At 40.1% G+C, this 15,171-nt stretch overlaps 1 protein-coding gene across 7 annotated transcripts in view; it reads right to left on the bottom strand.

Moving 5' to 3' along the window:
- Positions 1-15,171, bottom strand: part of DGKI (diacylglycerol kinase iota) — a 200,076-nt gene that overhangs the window by 140,881 nt on the left and 44,024 nt on the right. For 2 of the 7 annotated variants that reach the window (XM_058420355.1, XM_040062807.1), the window contains exons 1-2: positions 7,667-7,734; positions 4,976-5,077 (exon numbers count right to left, since the gene is read on the bottom strand). The exons of 4 other annotated variants lie outside the window; for them this stretch is intronic. The gene's annotated coding sequence lies outside the window, so the exon portion shown is untranslated. Of the gene's footprint in view, positions 1-4,975; positions 5,078-7,666; positions 7,745-15,171 lie in introns of those variants that run through there. One more of the 7 variants, XM_040062806.2, reaches the window with a different exon arrangement.

Below are 15,171 nucleotides of genomic sequence, written 5' to 3'. Positions count from 1 at the left end.
TTTTAAGTTTGATTATCTGCACTGCTCCTTTGGCACTCAGCCAAGAGACACATATACGTAGTTGTCATTCCAAGCAGGTTTTAGCATTTGCAATTGCAGAGCTTTCTGAAGATTATCAGAAAAAAACAAAGTTCAGACACAGAATAAACTGGAATAGTTTCTATTCAACTGGTGAAAGAAAGAAAATTTTTTAAAATCAGAACAGGGATTTGATTCATATGAGGAAAAAATTGGTGATTTGTAAGGTGAAGCAATGGGATTTATAATGTTTAAAATCTTTGGTCAAACTAGGTTTCAACTAATACAATAACTCTAACATCAACATTGACTGGACTGGTATTTTATCCTTCAGCTTCAGTAACTGTGTGAAAGACTGTAATTTCCCATGCCACTGGTTAAGCCTTTTTAAACATATTCTTTACTTTGCCTTTTGTGTATTCCATCTTTCCATGCACTTTAGAAGGTACTTGGTGCCATGAAAGTATTTTATTAGTCTTTACAGTAATATACTGCAAATAACTTCGAACAAGATCAAGGTGGAGAATTCACAGGATTTGAATTCTATTTAAATAGTCATTGAAATATAATGCATCTCATACTAAATAGGAAACAATGTGTACCCACATTAAAACATCTGCATGTTTACTGGTTTCTTTTGACACTAAACAAAGCAAAAAATATTAAGTCATTTAGGCATAAATAAACCTTGCATCAGGAAATCCGTGAGCATAATAATAAATTTCAAGGAAAGTTTTAGATTGTTTTGTTCATCTGGAGCTCAGGAAGAATTAAAACTCCCCATACCTGTTAAGCAGTTTATATTTTCTAGATATGGCTTTCGGGTGATGAAAGTCCCATAGCTTCCCTTAGGAATCCAATCCAGAGGCTAACAGACCTCTGGGACAAAGTCCTGCCTGTACTAAGTTAGCCTAGTTCCATTGGCTTCAGGCTAACTACTTGATTTTTCTCCAGCTGATGTATTTTTACAGCAGTGAAAAGCACAACAAAATTAAATGTCATTTTTATAATTGCCCCCCACATTTAACTCAATCTCTCTTAAAAGACACCAGCACTGGAAATACCTTTGTTTTAAATGCTTAAATATGAAGTGAAAATACTACCCAATAAATAAAGGACTTTAAAACTCCGAAGGCATTCCCCAGGTTTCCATGGAAATGGGACTTCACACTTTAACCGAGATGACATTAATGATCATATGCCTGAAGTCACACAAAAGAAAGAGAGGGGACAGAAATTGCCAGCTATTCCAGAGTGTGTTGATCTGGAGCACAACCTCACAGTTAGGGGCAGGACTTGATACTCTTTCTGCAGAGCAAATCTTCAGCATAGGCAGCTCTCACAGTGTTAGAACAGAGAAGGGGTGCTGCTTTATTTTTAATTTGGCTCCGTAACCATGTTTGCTAACTATAGAAGTAAAACAAATAAATCAATGTCATCATCATCTGAGGGAGGAAGAGGAGGAGTAGGAGAAAGAAAGGGCAACTTTAATAAAAGCAACACTCTAAATGTGTTGCCATGCTCCAGCCCCCTCGCAATGTGCCTGTATCTCTGTTTTATCTAGCTCTGCCACCCATGGCTGTGTGCTGAGGACTGGAAAGGATCACTGTGTTGGAGGCTATCACCATTACAGCACCAGCTGACAGCAAACACCAAAACTTCACGGAGCTAGGAACGTGTGCCACGAAGGACAGACCCTGCTGCTATGAGCTATTGGTCTGATGGTGAGAGGAAAGGAAACAGAGATGGGAAAGGGCTTATCCAGGTTCCATCCTTTCCATGGCCAAGACATGGGTACTCAAGTCTCCTCAAAATACTCACAGCATCCCTCGCCACTGGATAGCCCTGACTCTGAGCTGTGCTGAGGAGACGTTCAGCCCAGCAAATCTGAATCACAGGTGACTTAGGCCATATCTGTTACTTCATTCATTCGTGCCAAAGCATCCTGACTCTCCATTTGTCCTAACTGCAATGCCATCCTTTTTTCACTGAGCAGAGCTGGAGGTTTGGAAAGGATTCAGTGAAGAATGTGCCAGATCAGCTTGCACAGTGCCCACCCAAAGGCCAACGAGACATCACGTGCTACACTGGTGCTGAAGTGTCAAGGAAAATCCCCCATACTCTGCCCAGAGAAACTCCAGTCCACCTTGAGATCCATACACAGAGCAAATAAAAGATATATCACACACAGATATGTACATATGGCAGAGAAAATATCAGCTACATCATTACTGTTTGGGATGTCAAAAAAGGATACCAAAACCCAGTATTTTCTGACTACTTCTATGTCATTGTTTCTGCCTTGGATTCTGCTTTTCAATGCTACTCAGAACATGAATCTCCTGAAGTGTCACTGGTACCAGCCCACTGGGAACTGCTGCTGAACTTGGACTTTTAAAGCAGAATTAATAATAATAAAGCGAAATTCACTTTGCATCTGTAAGAAGGCTTGCCAAACAGAAGTCACATTGTGGAAATGAAAATCAGGCCTGATTTATTAATATGCTCTTCTAGGCATGCAAAGCCTTAGAGGGACTGCATACAGGAAAAATAATTCCCTTCCTTATCCCAAATTTAGATCCATAAAAGAAAGTGGCTCTTAGTCTAGAACACAGGGCAGCCTGTGATCCTTTGCACCATGACAACCACAAAGCCAAATGCTGAAGGTCTGGAGCAACAGATCCCTGTGGAATATTTTTCCCCATATATTCTGTATGAAGGTGTATGCCCTACCTCACCCTAGCTCAGAGCACCAGAAGTAGAAGGAATGAGAAAGTTGATCCTTTTGTGCAGATGAAAATAAAAGATTAGCAAGCATTCGAGAGTTTTTAGGTTTGAGTGTGAAATTCTCAGAAGATTTAAAAGTGAATCAGAAACAGAGAAAATACATGGGGGAAAAAAAAAAAAAAAGCCAAAAGGAAACAAACAAACAAACAAACATGAAAAAGACCAAAATTTCCCAAATCCTGAAGTGATCCTGCACATTATTCTGGAAACAATTATCATTTTTCAAAACCACATATTTACAGTATCTTGTGTAAAGAGATGGAATTTGAAGAATAAGAATAGCTTTCAGAGTAATATACATTATATATGCACACAGTACTACCTGAAACAGAGGTTCTAGTGAAAAAGTGAAATTTGGGTGACTCATTTTACAGCTTTAGTATTTCCCTTCTTTTTATTTCAAAAATGGTCAAGTCAAAAACCTCCACAGTGGTCTAGTCACCACTCTGATTGTGGATTGACTGCCATGGATGTGGGTCAGCCTAAAGTCCAGTCATAATGACAGTAAATTAATTATACGGCATGGAAATAAGACTCTCAAGAAATTCTGATGAACTGGAGTGCATAATGCAGATGAAAGGAACAGTCAATTGCTTTGTTTTGGTTTAGGTTTTCCTAATCAAATACAGCAGTGCTTTGCCAGCTCGGACTCCAAAACCCAGCTTTACATAAAGACCAGGACTAGAAATAACTCCATGTTTTGGGTAAACTCAGTGAACGTACGAAATGTAAACATTAAACACAATCTGTGATATTGACTACAGCAAATGTATGAATCATTGTGATGCAGCTACATGTCAATATATTTTACACTGGGATTGCCTTTGAAGCTAATATACTGGTAAATCAATTCAAATGTAACCAGCTGAGTATAAAAACAATCAACTGCTTTGGCTTTTGCTGCAATGAGTATTCCAGCATCCTCTGACATTCATTGATTTTTCTAATGGTACCACCAAGGTAGAGAAACAATAGTTTGGCTCTTAGAAATTTAAAAGGAAACAAGATTACATTGGTGGCTTGTTCAGCTTCCTACACAAACTCAAGACAACTGAAGGAAATCTGAGCTGGGCTTTCAGACTCTCACCTGAAGCTGTCAGCCCCACACATTCTTTTCTACATCTATTACTGTTTATTGGCAACAGAATGCTGTGCTAACCTACCAGCTAAGAGAAAGCTGATGGCTGGTATTTGCATCCTCTCAAAGCAGGACTTAAAGAGAAAAAACAGAGAAATTTCACTGAAACAGACAAGACCAAGAATAATATGAAAAGAGATGGAGTGTGGGTGTAAAAATAACTTTACCTTTCCTACGCTTTAGGTTTTTTCTCCCCTGTGGTTCTCCAAGCATTATGTTTACAAGGGGCTTGGTGCTTTATTCTGATACAGGATACCTCCAGAAATAATTATAAAATCACATATAGGTAACAAAAAAAAAAAACAAAACAAAAAACAAACAAACAAACAAACAAACAAAAAATTTAAAGCCAGGTAAGAGGAGGAAAAAACTTGGACTGGGATTTGAAATGGGACACTGGGAATGAGGACAATAATGGAGATCATCAAATGGGAAACACTTGGTAAGGCTGCTGGTCCAAAGCACATCCTCAACATTCTTGTAGTCCCATGGTTCGCAAATGGAGTAAAAGATGCATCCAGAACCAGACAGGACCACTGCAAAGGGTGTTCATGAAACATTTATGCTGTCATGAAGATGAGATAAAACAAATAAAACCATGAGGGCATCTGTAATTCCTCCCTCATTGTGTAACCTAAATAATGTCATGAGGAGCAACAAGAAGAAAACAAAATATTGAATATATTTTCTTTGAAATAAAGGCAGGCATCCCGTGCACAGAGGGATGCAGGAATTCTGTGGAAAAGAACAGTGTACAACTGTGTAATTAAAGTCTGAATCACAAGGCATACATGCAAGAGGGTGGGAAAACCCACATCCTGGCATTTCCTAACTTTTGCATGTTTGATTTTGCAGTCACCTGAGCACTCTTTTTCCATACGTCATGAAGACATATCCAGCACATAAACAAACACTCCAGGCTGTAATTCAGCATTGTTCTCCCCAAACTGAAGGGCTGCAATACACTTAACAACTCCATTGAAGCCACAGCCACCACCTGGTGCCCCCACATCACAGAAGGATGGGACTCACCTGGCTCACCTTGCAGTTCTGCTACAGGGGAGGGTGCCCAAACCCAAACCACTGCTATCCTCATCCTACACAAATATCCTGAAAGGAAATTCAGGTCCATTTCTACAAGGGAAGGATGGACAAGACAGGTCATAAACCCATCAGAGCTGTGGATGGAGCACAAATAACCTTTGTAAGAAAAATGCAGCTAACACTAGGACTAGCACTCATCAGCAACTTGCGGCAACTCAGAAGAGAGTCCAAAGAAAAAGTCTACCACTAAGGGAATAGATTTCAATAACAAGCTGCCAAGCATTGTTGCAGCATTAGTTCAGGGGTGGAAGAAGAATAAAGGCAAAATCTGAACAGTACCTCTTTTAAAAAGACCTTTAAAAGCTCTTTTAAAAGGACTTAAACTAGCTGCATCAATTAACTCTGTTAACAAGGCACAATCCCTCCAGCACAGGAAAGTTCCCCATCTTCTCCTCATAACTCCTGCCTGCCAATGAAACACTTGACAATGAATAATTGGACTCCAATAATCTGGTTTTTGCCATTTGAAGCATTATGTGAGTAGTTCAGAAGCTGCTGATATGTGTTGTTTCCTCCTCTTGCAGAGATAAGCTTTTGGGTAAATTATTCCACCTCAAAGCCAACAACTCAAGGATTCCAGGGGCTGACTCTACTGTATTCACTTCCAGAAGGAAGAAAGGAGGAAAGTCACATTTTACATTTGGATTACCTATATAAAAATTATAATTCTTCCAGTAATTTGATATTAAGCATTACTTAATAACAAGTGAACAATTAACTTACTATATGGCAAGTTTTGTTGTTTTCACCTCCTCTGCCTATAAATCAAATGCAGGCAAGAGAAGTATGGGGAAATAGAAAAAAAATATCAAGAAATGGAACACCATCCTTAGGAATAGCTGTATTTCTGTTCCCACTCCCAGCTTCTCATCTCTGACCAATCTACCTCAGGTAGCGTGTCTGACCCCCATCTCTTGTTGCAAAAGCTAATCAAGCCTCCACAGAATAATAGTAAATACAAGCAACAGATTAAGAAATTACAAAATACTTTCAGCCAGAATGCTTCTGTGTTGAAATACATTCTTTTCTGATATTGTGTTGAGGACTGTCTAAGCTCCTTTGCCACAGGAGCTATCAATTCACATTGGGACATCGGTTCCAATGCTGCTGGGTCTCACCAGGAACACGCCTCTACTGTTGGTCCATGTAGACTGCTTCAGAGCAAACACAAAAGAGCAACAATAGTGGATCTGATTGTCTGGGACAGCTCTGTTACAGCTGGAAAAACCCCAGCACAACCAGAATATTCCTGTCTGAGTTCCATCCACCAGCTAATGTATGTCCTCATTGCTGAGATTTCCATTCCCTCAGCATTTATTCAACCTGCTGTATTTAAGTGCTTTTGGGCAGTGTCCTCAGCTGTATTTATTTATCCAGCCACTGCCTGGCACTAAGAGCTGATGCTAAGAGTTGGACTCAACATACAAGCGACCCTGTGGCAGTCACTGTTACAAAATCCCTTCCAGCGGTACAGAAACTGTTATGAGCTGGGTTTGGTGAAGAAAATGTGGTGCTACCAAAGCAGAACACTCGTGAACCATTTGGTACGTTCTAAAATAAAAGGCGCTATTTGAAAAGAGGTGCACACTACTACAGTTTAAAAAATGCTTAATGACTTGAAAATTCAAATTTAAAATAAATCAGTTGGAGTCCTATGTTTCCCTTGAGCCATTTCAGACAAAAGAAGTTAATTCCATACAGGTTTGGTGAGAGAAGGATTTTCTCATTGAAGAGGCCTGGGATGAAAAGAAACTCTTGTTTTTCCACTTGGGGCTCTAATGATTTTTTAAACATACAAAACAGTGCCAAATACAGATACCACATAAAAGGTACAAAGTGTCTTTTCTTCCCCAAAAATAGGTTTCTCATTTTTAATAGAGACACATATGGAAAATACAGTCTTTCCAGTTCCTTCAAACTGAAATTAAATGCTTTATTGACAATAGAGTCTTTCTAGCATGTGATGCATTCTTCCACATCAAGAAGGCATTATAAAGCATGATTTAGTTTCCTCATAGGGCTCTAGACCATTACTCCCTCCAAAATCATGAGCAATTTGAATATTATTTTTATCACTTTACTCTCCTTGTTACCCACCACAGATTAGATTCTGTATCCTCTTAAGTTTACTTCCTGCACCAGTTTAAACCATTATCCTCCTCCCTTTCAAATCCCCTCTGAATGCCTATTTACCCTGCATTGCTAATTAAAAAAAAAAAAAAATAAAAAAAATTAAAAAGGGGTTGGTAAGCATTTGCTCTCTTTTCCCTTATTTGCAAGAGTCAAAAGAGGGAAAACAGGGAGCTGAAGCAGTGTTTGAAGGAGCAGAACTGAGCACTTTAACAAAAATAAATCAAACAATGCAGTCGCTGGCAGTCACTGCTAACAAACCACAGTGCTTGTACCACCTATCATTCCCCCCCTAGACCTTTCAAATTTGAAACAGTGATTGCACTTTCCACTTTTGCTGGTATAGACTTGGCAATAAATTGCTTTTGTGGGAAAATACTTTTTAAAAATATCTAACCAAAAAGATTGGAAGCTAAGGAGGAATGTTGCTTTTTTAAAGTGCAGAACTCTCTGTCAAAGCATCTATTTTCTCCCAGTTTGACGCATTACCTTATGACACATAATGTGCTTGGAGGCAGCTCTATGCACTGGGTACACCTCAGAAGCGTTCTCAAAATGAGCAGGCAGAAGGGCAGGTCCTTGTGTGAACTTACAGACTTTAAACAAAGAAAACAGGGCACTCCGTGTAATCAAGCTGTCATGTGATTTCCCCAGGTTGTTCATTTCAGGCAAGTCAGAATATCCTTGTTACTTGTGCTAATGACTAACAAGTCCCACTCATCCGGCACTCCTACTGGGAAGAAAAGCAGTAAACTCCCTCAAAATTTATTTTTCTGTGTCAAAGAGAGTGATATGTAACTTGTGTATGCTTTTTCTTCTTCTAGGCTAAGGTGGCTGGCAGGAAAACCTCTCCCCAGACAGGTAAAGCAACAAGACTTTCATTCTCCAAGCTCTCGCTGCTGAAGCAGAAAGGTGAGGGGTGTCAAAGAGATGGACAAGATACAGGAGAGAAGACAAAGGACACTGGATTCTCTTTTGGCTGGTATTTGCACCCACAAATGTGTCAAACCTGCTCTCCTCAGTGGGTGCCACCCACACCGTTCCCCAGCTGCTCACAGATGAGATGGAGACAGCCGGTGACAGCCTCCACTGACCCCATGCTCCTGATTTCATACCACGTGTTACTCATACCTCCTGAGGTCTGTACTAGACAGGAGTCACCAAGTGAAGGGGGGATGTTCCAAGTCCAACAATCCTGCTCTGCACAGATGGTGGGAAAACACTTGTTCCAGTGTAGAAAGGTCAGCCTTGGACCTCACAGAGAGTGGAGACAGCAGCTTTCCCCCAGCACACCAGTGCCAGAAAATTATGTTTTTCGTGGCCAAAGATAATTTTCAAAAGATCACCCCAAGGGTGCAGAAGACCTAATTGAAATCAGCAAAAAATCAGTGATAATACAATCTGATCCCATGCACCTTAATTTTGGTACTTTATACACAGCTAAGAATTAATTCCACTCTTCCAATATCTTGTGGTTTTTGTCTCTCTCCCACATTTCTTCTTGCAAGGTCTGTTTTGCCTACATTTTTGGATTTCAGGGTTGTTTTTTGGAGGCATTTGGGGGTTTTGTTTTTATTGGTTGTTTTTTTCATGAGCAAAACAAAACATTTTTTCATTTCAAAGACCGTGAGATCTTTGTAATCAAATGTAGACTAAGCTACCTGGAAAAAAAATCATTTGACTCAACATTATTGTTTTCTTCATGGAAGCTGTATGCTAGGACTGAGGGCACTGGTTTGACTTCTACTTTAACCCTAGATCCAGACAGTCAGAGAAGATGCTCAAAGAGAAAAAAAAAAAATTAAAGGAAAGGAAAAAAACCAAAAATACTTTTGAACTGGAAACTGTAGCAATGAGGTGAGGTTTTAAAATAAGGTGGGTTTTTTTTGGTTGTTCCCCCCCCCCCCCCCCTTAAACCACATTACTCTTCCTTAATGTAAAAAGCAAACCTCAGAGGACTCATGGAGGGCACCGTGTACACATATACAAGAACTAGAAAGTATTTTTAATTGTTTTTCCTGGAAACTGTGTGCCAGCTTCTGTAGAGAATCTCTTTTTGGCATGGATCTCTAGGATGCCACATGCTGAAGGACAAGCGGATATATACTGAGCTTGCTAAAATCAATGATAATGCCTTGCAAAAAATTTCACTACAGTTTTGGCCAAAAAAAAAAAAATAAATAAAATAAAAACAACCAAAAAAACCACCCAAGTGCTGAATGTCTCATAAATCAGGTTTTAGCTAGCATAAAACTGCAATAGCACAACAGAGCCACATCAGCGTGCAGAGGACAGCACCATTCTGTGCAGCTCTGCAATCGGGACTAGAGCATCAGGAAAGTAGGGGAAAAAAAGACAGCAAACCCAGCTTCCATTCCCACTGGTTTTGGCCTTGCATACACATCAGAGATCTGACAAATGCAGCAATTTCCCTGTCTGGCAGCTCTGCAAAGTTGCTTATTTCAAACTGAGTTTTATGAAGTTTGAAGGATTTTCTAAGATTTCAACAGCAAAAGTAGAACCATGTGGGTAACACAGATTATTTCAAACTTAGGGAACTTTCTCAGCAGTTTCCTAACTGGTTTTAGACCATTAAAACATACATGAGGACAGCTACATTTTCAGCTTTCAGCACAAATAAAAACAATGAAATGTAACAGGAACCATCTGTAAAAAAATAGGCTCCAGAACAACAGCTTGAGGCAGAAGCAGATTCATGTATTTTAATGTGGAGTCTTGTAAATGCATTTTTAGATAACTGGCCCCACAAAGAAATACAGACTCCCTACACAATATTTTATTGAGAGGAAAGGAATTATGTTCTTCCAAGTAACATAGCAACTAATTTGGCTAGTAGGGAGGTGCTAGGAGAATGCAGCAAGAGTGGTCTCTGTATATCCTTAAAATTCACATGCAGTCCTGACACCTCTGTGACAGCAAGTTCTTCGGTGTCTGCACCACCTCCTGTGAATGGATCTCACATGGAGCCACTTGAAGGCAGCAGGATCCAGCAATCATGCTAGCAGGGGGGGTTGGATCAATCTCAGCATCATGTCAACAAGATGAGCTCTTCTCCAGACCCAAGCTCGTAGCCTGTACCATGCACAGGGCAGTATAATCTCACCTCTGTCTACTGCAGACTGACTCTAAGAGAACAATCTTGCTGAAGCAGACCAAATGTGTACCTAAGCCAGCAGCTCTTGCTCACAGCTAATTAGTGATGGGCGTTAATAGAGAAGGCATGAGAAGGCGGCAAGTCCAAAGGTGTGTTGCCTTCCACATATCCATCTTGCCTCTGGCAAAGCAGAGTTTTGGTCTCCTTCCCCTTAAAAGCAGTCAATCCTCACACTTCCCGCTCACCAGTGGATTCTCAGCATTCATTTATCTGGATTTTCAACGCAGGTATGTTCATCTCCATGACACTGCGTGGCAATGAAGATCACCACATAATATTGAATTGTAATCAAACATTATTCCTCTTCTTTTAAACCTGTTTGACAAATTTATTTGGCTCTCACATCACAGGAAAGACTAACTTAGCGTTCCCTACCTGCCTTCTGTTTGATCGCCAAGCCATTCAAGCTAGTCAAACTTTTTCTAATCAGTCTTTTCCCAGCCATAAACTGTTCCATTTCACTGATCAAATTACTATGGCTGTATTTGAGCAGTAAGCAGAAATATTCTGAGACTTATCTACAGTGACTATTAAATCTCTCTCCAAAAGGGTAATAACCAATGCACACTCCATCCTTGCCTGAGTCAACTGCAACGTAGTGCAGATGGAGAAAAGTAGCCCTATCAACACGGAATTGCAGCCCCCGTTTTATAGTCCATTCGTTCACTACAGTTGATCTTCCCTCCACTCTACAGTTAATTCTCATTTTAAGTAGCTTAGAGACAAGTTTCAGCACCCCATAGTTTATTTACTCTTTCCAAACAACTTCCAGGAGTGCATTTAGCACCAACTGTTCTAGCTCCACATAAATCTCTGATAACACCCCTCTAGATCAAAACCCACTCCTGTCTGCTCCTTTTTAATCGGTTTTTAGACCAAGAATCTTCACCCTCAAAAATGCAAATGTTTCTTCTAGACCAAGAAGAATGCCCTTGAGAAAAATAAAAAAGCACCAAATACCGATACATTATGTCAATTAGATAATAAAATAAACAAACGGCTTTGGCAGAGGGACCAGAAGTAGTGTGACTAAATACTGCCACTTCAGCCCATCTCCAGCCCCAAGCAATCCAAACTCAATGCAAGCAAATCCCAGTCAGGCTTAGGGATTTCTCTGCATATCAATTGTAAATCCAAATCCCTCGAGGATTCACAGTTATCTCAAAGCTCACATGTATGGGAAATACAGCACTAGCCGCTCATCCCTAAAGCTGTAACATACCACAGCTCCTGCTCACGGGTTAGTTATTGATGGTGTTAAGAAATCAGCTGTAGAAAGGCAGTAGTTTGATTATTTCTGAGGTATTTATGGAGGTTGAAGTGGGTGGAAATGACATGCCTTCACCATATAAAAAAATAAATATCTTCTTTTTTTACAGATACTACTCGAATACTGTATAAAACATGGAGGCAGCAGGCATTGCCCAATTTTATTTTTTTTTTCTGTGTATATTTAGATTAAATAGATTAAGGTATTTTTAGATTAAATGCAATCAAAGTGTGCCTCAATAGCTGCTTCCACCGGGCTGCTAAAACACTTTGGCTGTCTTTCAGCTGCCAAAGTGTTCAGATAACTCTGCACAATAACTACTCCACACCACTTCCCCAGTAAGGCCAACAAGTGCCAGGTGTCTGCAGGAAACTGTGAATGGCATCACAAATGAGAAGTGAAAATGCTCAGAGCCTCTACAGTGTTAGACTGGGTTGCCAAGGAGGAAAGATACACTGTAGAGATTTAAATTATTTTAGCCCATTAGTGATCTTCCATGAGAAGCCCTCAAAATGGAGAAAAAAATCTGGGAATCCAGTTGCATGTAATTTTTTATTCCTGCAATTCCCCTCAGTGCACTGGGCTGTGCAGACAATCATTTTCTATACAGTCCAATGGCTCCATTTGTTTTCTCAGACTTCTTCCAATTTCAAGCCCTGTAGACTTCAGCTCTGCATAGTTTTAAGAGAAGCATTGAGAATCTCTTCAAATTCACATGCATCTCTAAATTAAAGTGCATTTTTGAAGCCTTTCTTACCCTTTCCCCTTAAAAGCATCAACAGCCCTGACCTAAGAGGAAGAGTAAAATTATGGTTGGTTGTCAGTCATTTTGTTCATAGAAAGGACAATGCAGACTGAAATTTGTTTTTCATAGAAAAATACTTAAACAGCAATGCCAAATAGCTAGAAAACAAAGAAAGAGGTGCCTCTCCTATGGATGAAAGGCAAAAATCTTTGCTGGCACCTCTTTTCCTAGTGCAAGCAACACAGACATAAAACAAGTAAAATTCAGAAAAAGGTCCAAATGCATGCCAAATAAATTATAAGACAACTAAGCCTCATATTGACCAGGACCAAGAAGTGCTGAGCTGTCACTGAAGCCCAGGCCATTTGAATGTGTTTTGTGTTTAGGAACACCAATGCTGACATTAGCAGAAACAATTTCAGAAAACCATTTCCTTTCCACATAAGGAATGGCAGAAGAGGATGCAACCCAGAAAAATGAGAGTATAGAGCAGCTCAAGGATTTATTGACCTTAAAATGACAGCAGTTTTGTCTTTTCCCATAGGATGTAATCCTAAAGTGCCCAAAGTTCCACTGTTTGTGTAATGTTCTTTCTATGCTATACAGGATAGAGACAGGTTTTCACAGGTTCACTAAAATGGGAACTGACCCCTAACACCGATGACCACTTAAAGAGGAACTAGAAAAGGATCAATTTGTTTCTAATATCAGACATCTTTCATGGGAGTCACATCTCAGCTCAAAGTCTGTTGGGTACAGGGTAATATAAATGAAGACCTGAGGAGAAAAATAAAGGAACTCTTGAATAATAACCACTATGCTAAACATTTTACATGGCAACTTTCTCACCTAAAATATCCTGCAGAGATGTCCTTATTAGCTAAAAGCAGCTATGAAAAAAGGTCATCTGTTTATTTTGCTTTGAAGGAACAAAATTCACCTGAAAACATACACAGGAGTGTTCAGTAAAGTGAACTGTCAGACAGCCTTTGAATACTGGACTGAGTCAGCCTCCTTGTCTGTCAAGAGAAGAGAAACCTCAGGGGGCTGCAGTTACATGCCTGGATCCAACAGCCTTTATAAAACACAGCAGTGAACTGCCAATATCGCTAGTGAGACGCCAAACCCATCCCTTTGAATACCAAGATCTTCCACAGCTTCTCATGTGGCTCACCTCCCTGCCTTAACTCATTCCAGCTCAGCCCATGGGAGCTGATTCCCAGACTCATTTCGGGGAAAGCGAGAGAGATACTACAGCTCCATAACCATTTTCCCTTTGGGCAGAGATTTTTGCCATTGGGAACTGCTGAGTGCTTTAAGTACTAATTTGTAGTAGCCACACTCGTTCCGACACCATTTGGTGAATACAATGATGTGAGATGCAAAAATCTGTTGAAAGCAAAATCTCAGACCCTGATGGAGAGTGACAAATCTATCCCTGCATGACAGTCTTTCCAAATTATCAAGGTGACTGGCTATTTCCTTCCCCATGGAGGAGCATAAATCCCAACCTAAAAGTCCTTAAAGGGTCAAATTTACCAATCTCAATATTTTTTCCAAGTCCCCACACCTCTGATGCCTTTTCCAAGGGCTCAATCTTCAGTTTCAAAATAATCTTTTCAAACCTGATCTAAAACAGCAGTTCCCTTCTTGAACACAGAGCTGTGTGAGCTGCTCTCTGCTCCTCAGAATTGCCTACATATTCACCAGGAAAGAGAGAAGTAACAATATACAGCAATTCAAATGCTCTCCTTTAAACAACATAAAATAAAAAGACCTTTAGCAGTAGAGCCCTTTCCTCCTTGTAGGAGCTCCTCTCCAGCCAAAGGACTCCAGTGACTCCTTCACAATTCACAATGATTAGACCAACATTTTCTTTCTCTAAGCTGAGGGAAAACCTGGAGTTAAGGGAATTTCAGTAAATATGGAAACACCTGGTGATTTTCATTCAAGATCTGTGCAGGCAAAGAAAGAGTAGGAGTTTGGAAAAGATTTCTCACTTCATAGCTGCTTTTGATTAATTACAGTGAAATTACACTCTTTTATCCACTATCGTAAGCAGAATAAGATTATTACAGGAGAGGCTGATCCCTGAGAAAATACAGAAGATATGGATGAACTCAGTTCCCCACTTTAAATTTCTACTTATCTTCTACTGTGCTCCTCAGAAGACCCCTCTTCTGTCTTTTTTCCATTTTGTTTTTCAGCTGCAGTAATGTTCTGTTTAGATATCCTTACTGAAATATCCACAAGTGACTTTTATTCCTTAGAGAACGCCACAGTTCCAGAGCACATCACTCTCCGTGAATTTAGGCCATTTTTGCCAGCACGCATTACTTGACATTTAAAGTGTCGCCATGATACAAAGCTCCTGGCACACCAAAATCTACTTGGAGGTTTTTGTCCTCCTTTACAGTCTCTACCAAATGTTTTCTCCTTTTTTTTCCAAACATGAATTTTCTGCAAAAGAAAGAGCGCCCTGTTGACAGGCCCGTGAAATACTTTGCCCCTCCAAAGAGCGTACGGGTTCACAAACAGACAGAAATGTATACATTCAGCTTTATCTCAGTGCATCAATACCACCAAGGTATATAGGGGTAAATATAGGGATCACAATAAAGGGATCACCCACCCCAGAGGAAGTGGATGCTCAGAGTTTGAAGCCCACAGAGTTCTTAATTTCCCTTGTTCGGATCCCCCTTGGATTGCCATTTAACATCAGTGCTGAGAGCAGGAGGTTGCAGTTGTGAACTGTACAGATGCTTCCAGAAACACGCACTCACGCTTACAAGTGCTTACAGCAT

The sequence above is a fragment of the Hirundo rustica genome, chromosome 4, assembly GCF_015227805.2.
Source record: "Hirundo rustica isolate bHirRus1 chromosome 4, bHirRus1.pri.v3, whole genome shotgun sequence".
Taxonomy (NCBI): domain Eukaryota; kingdom Metazoa; phylum Chordata; class Aves; order Passeriformes; family Hirundinidae; genus Hirundo; species Hirundo rustica.
This window is presented reverse-complemented; position numbering and strand designations above follow the sequence as displayed.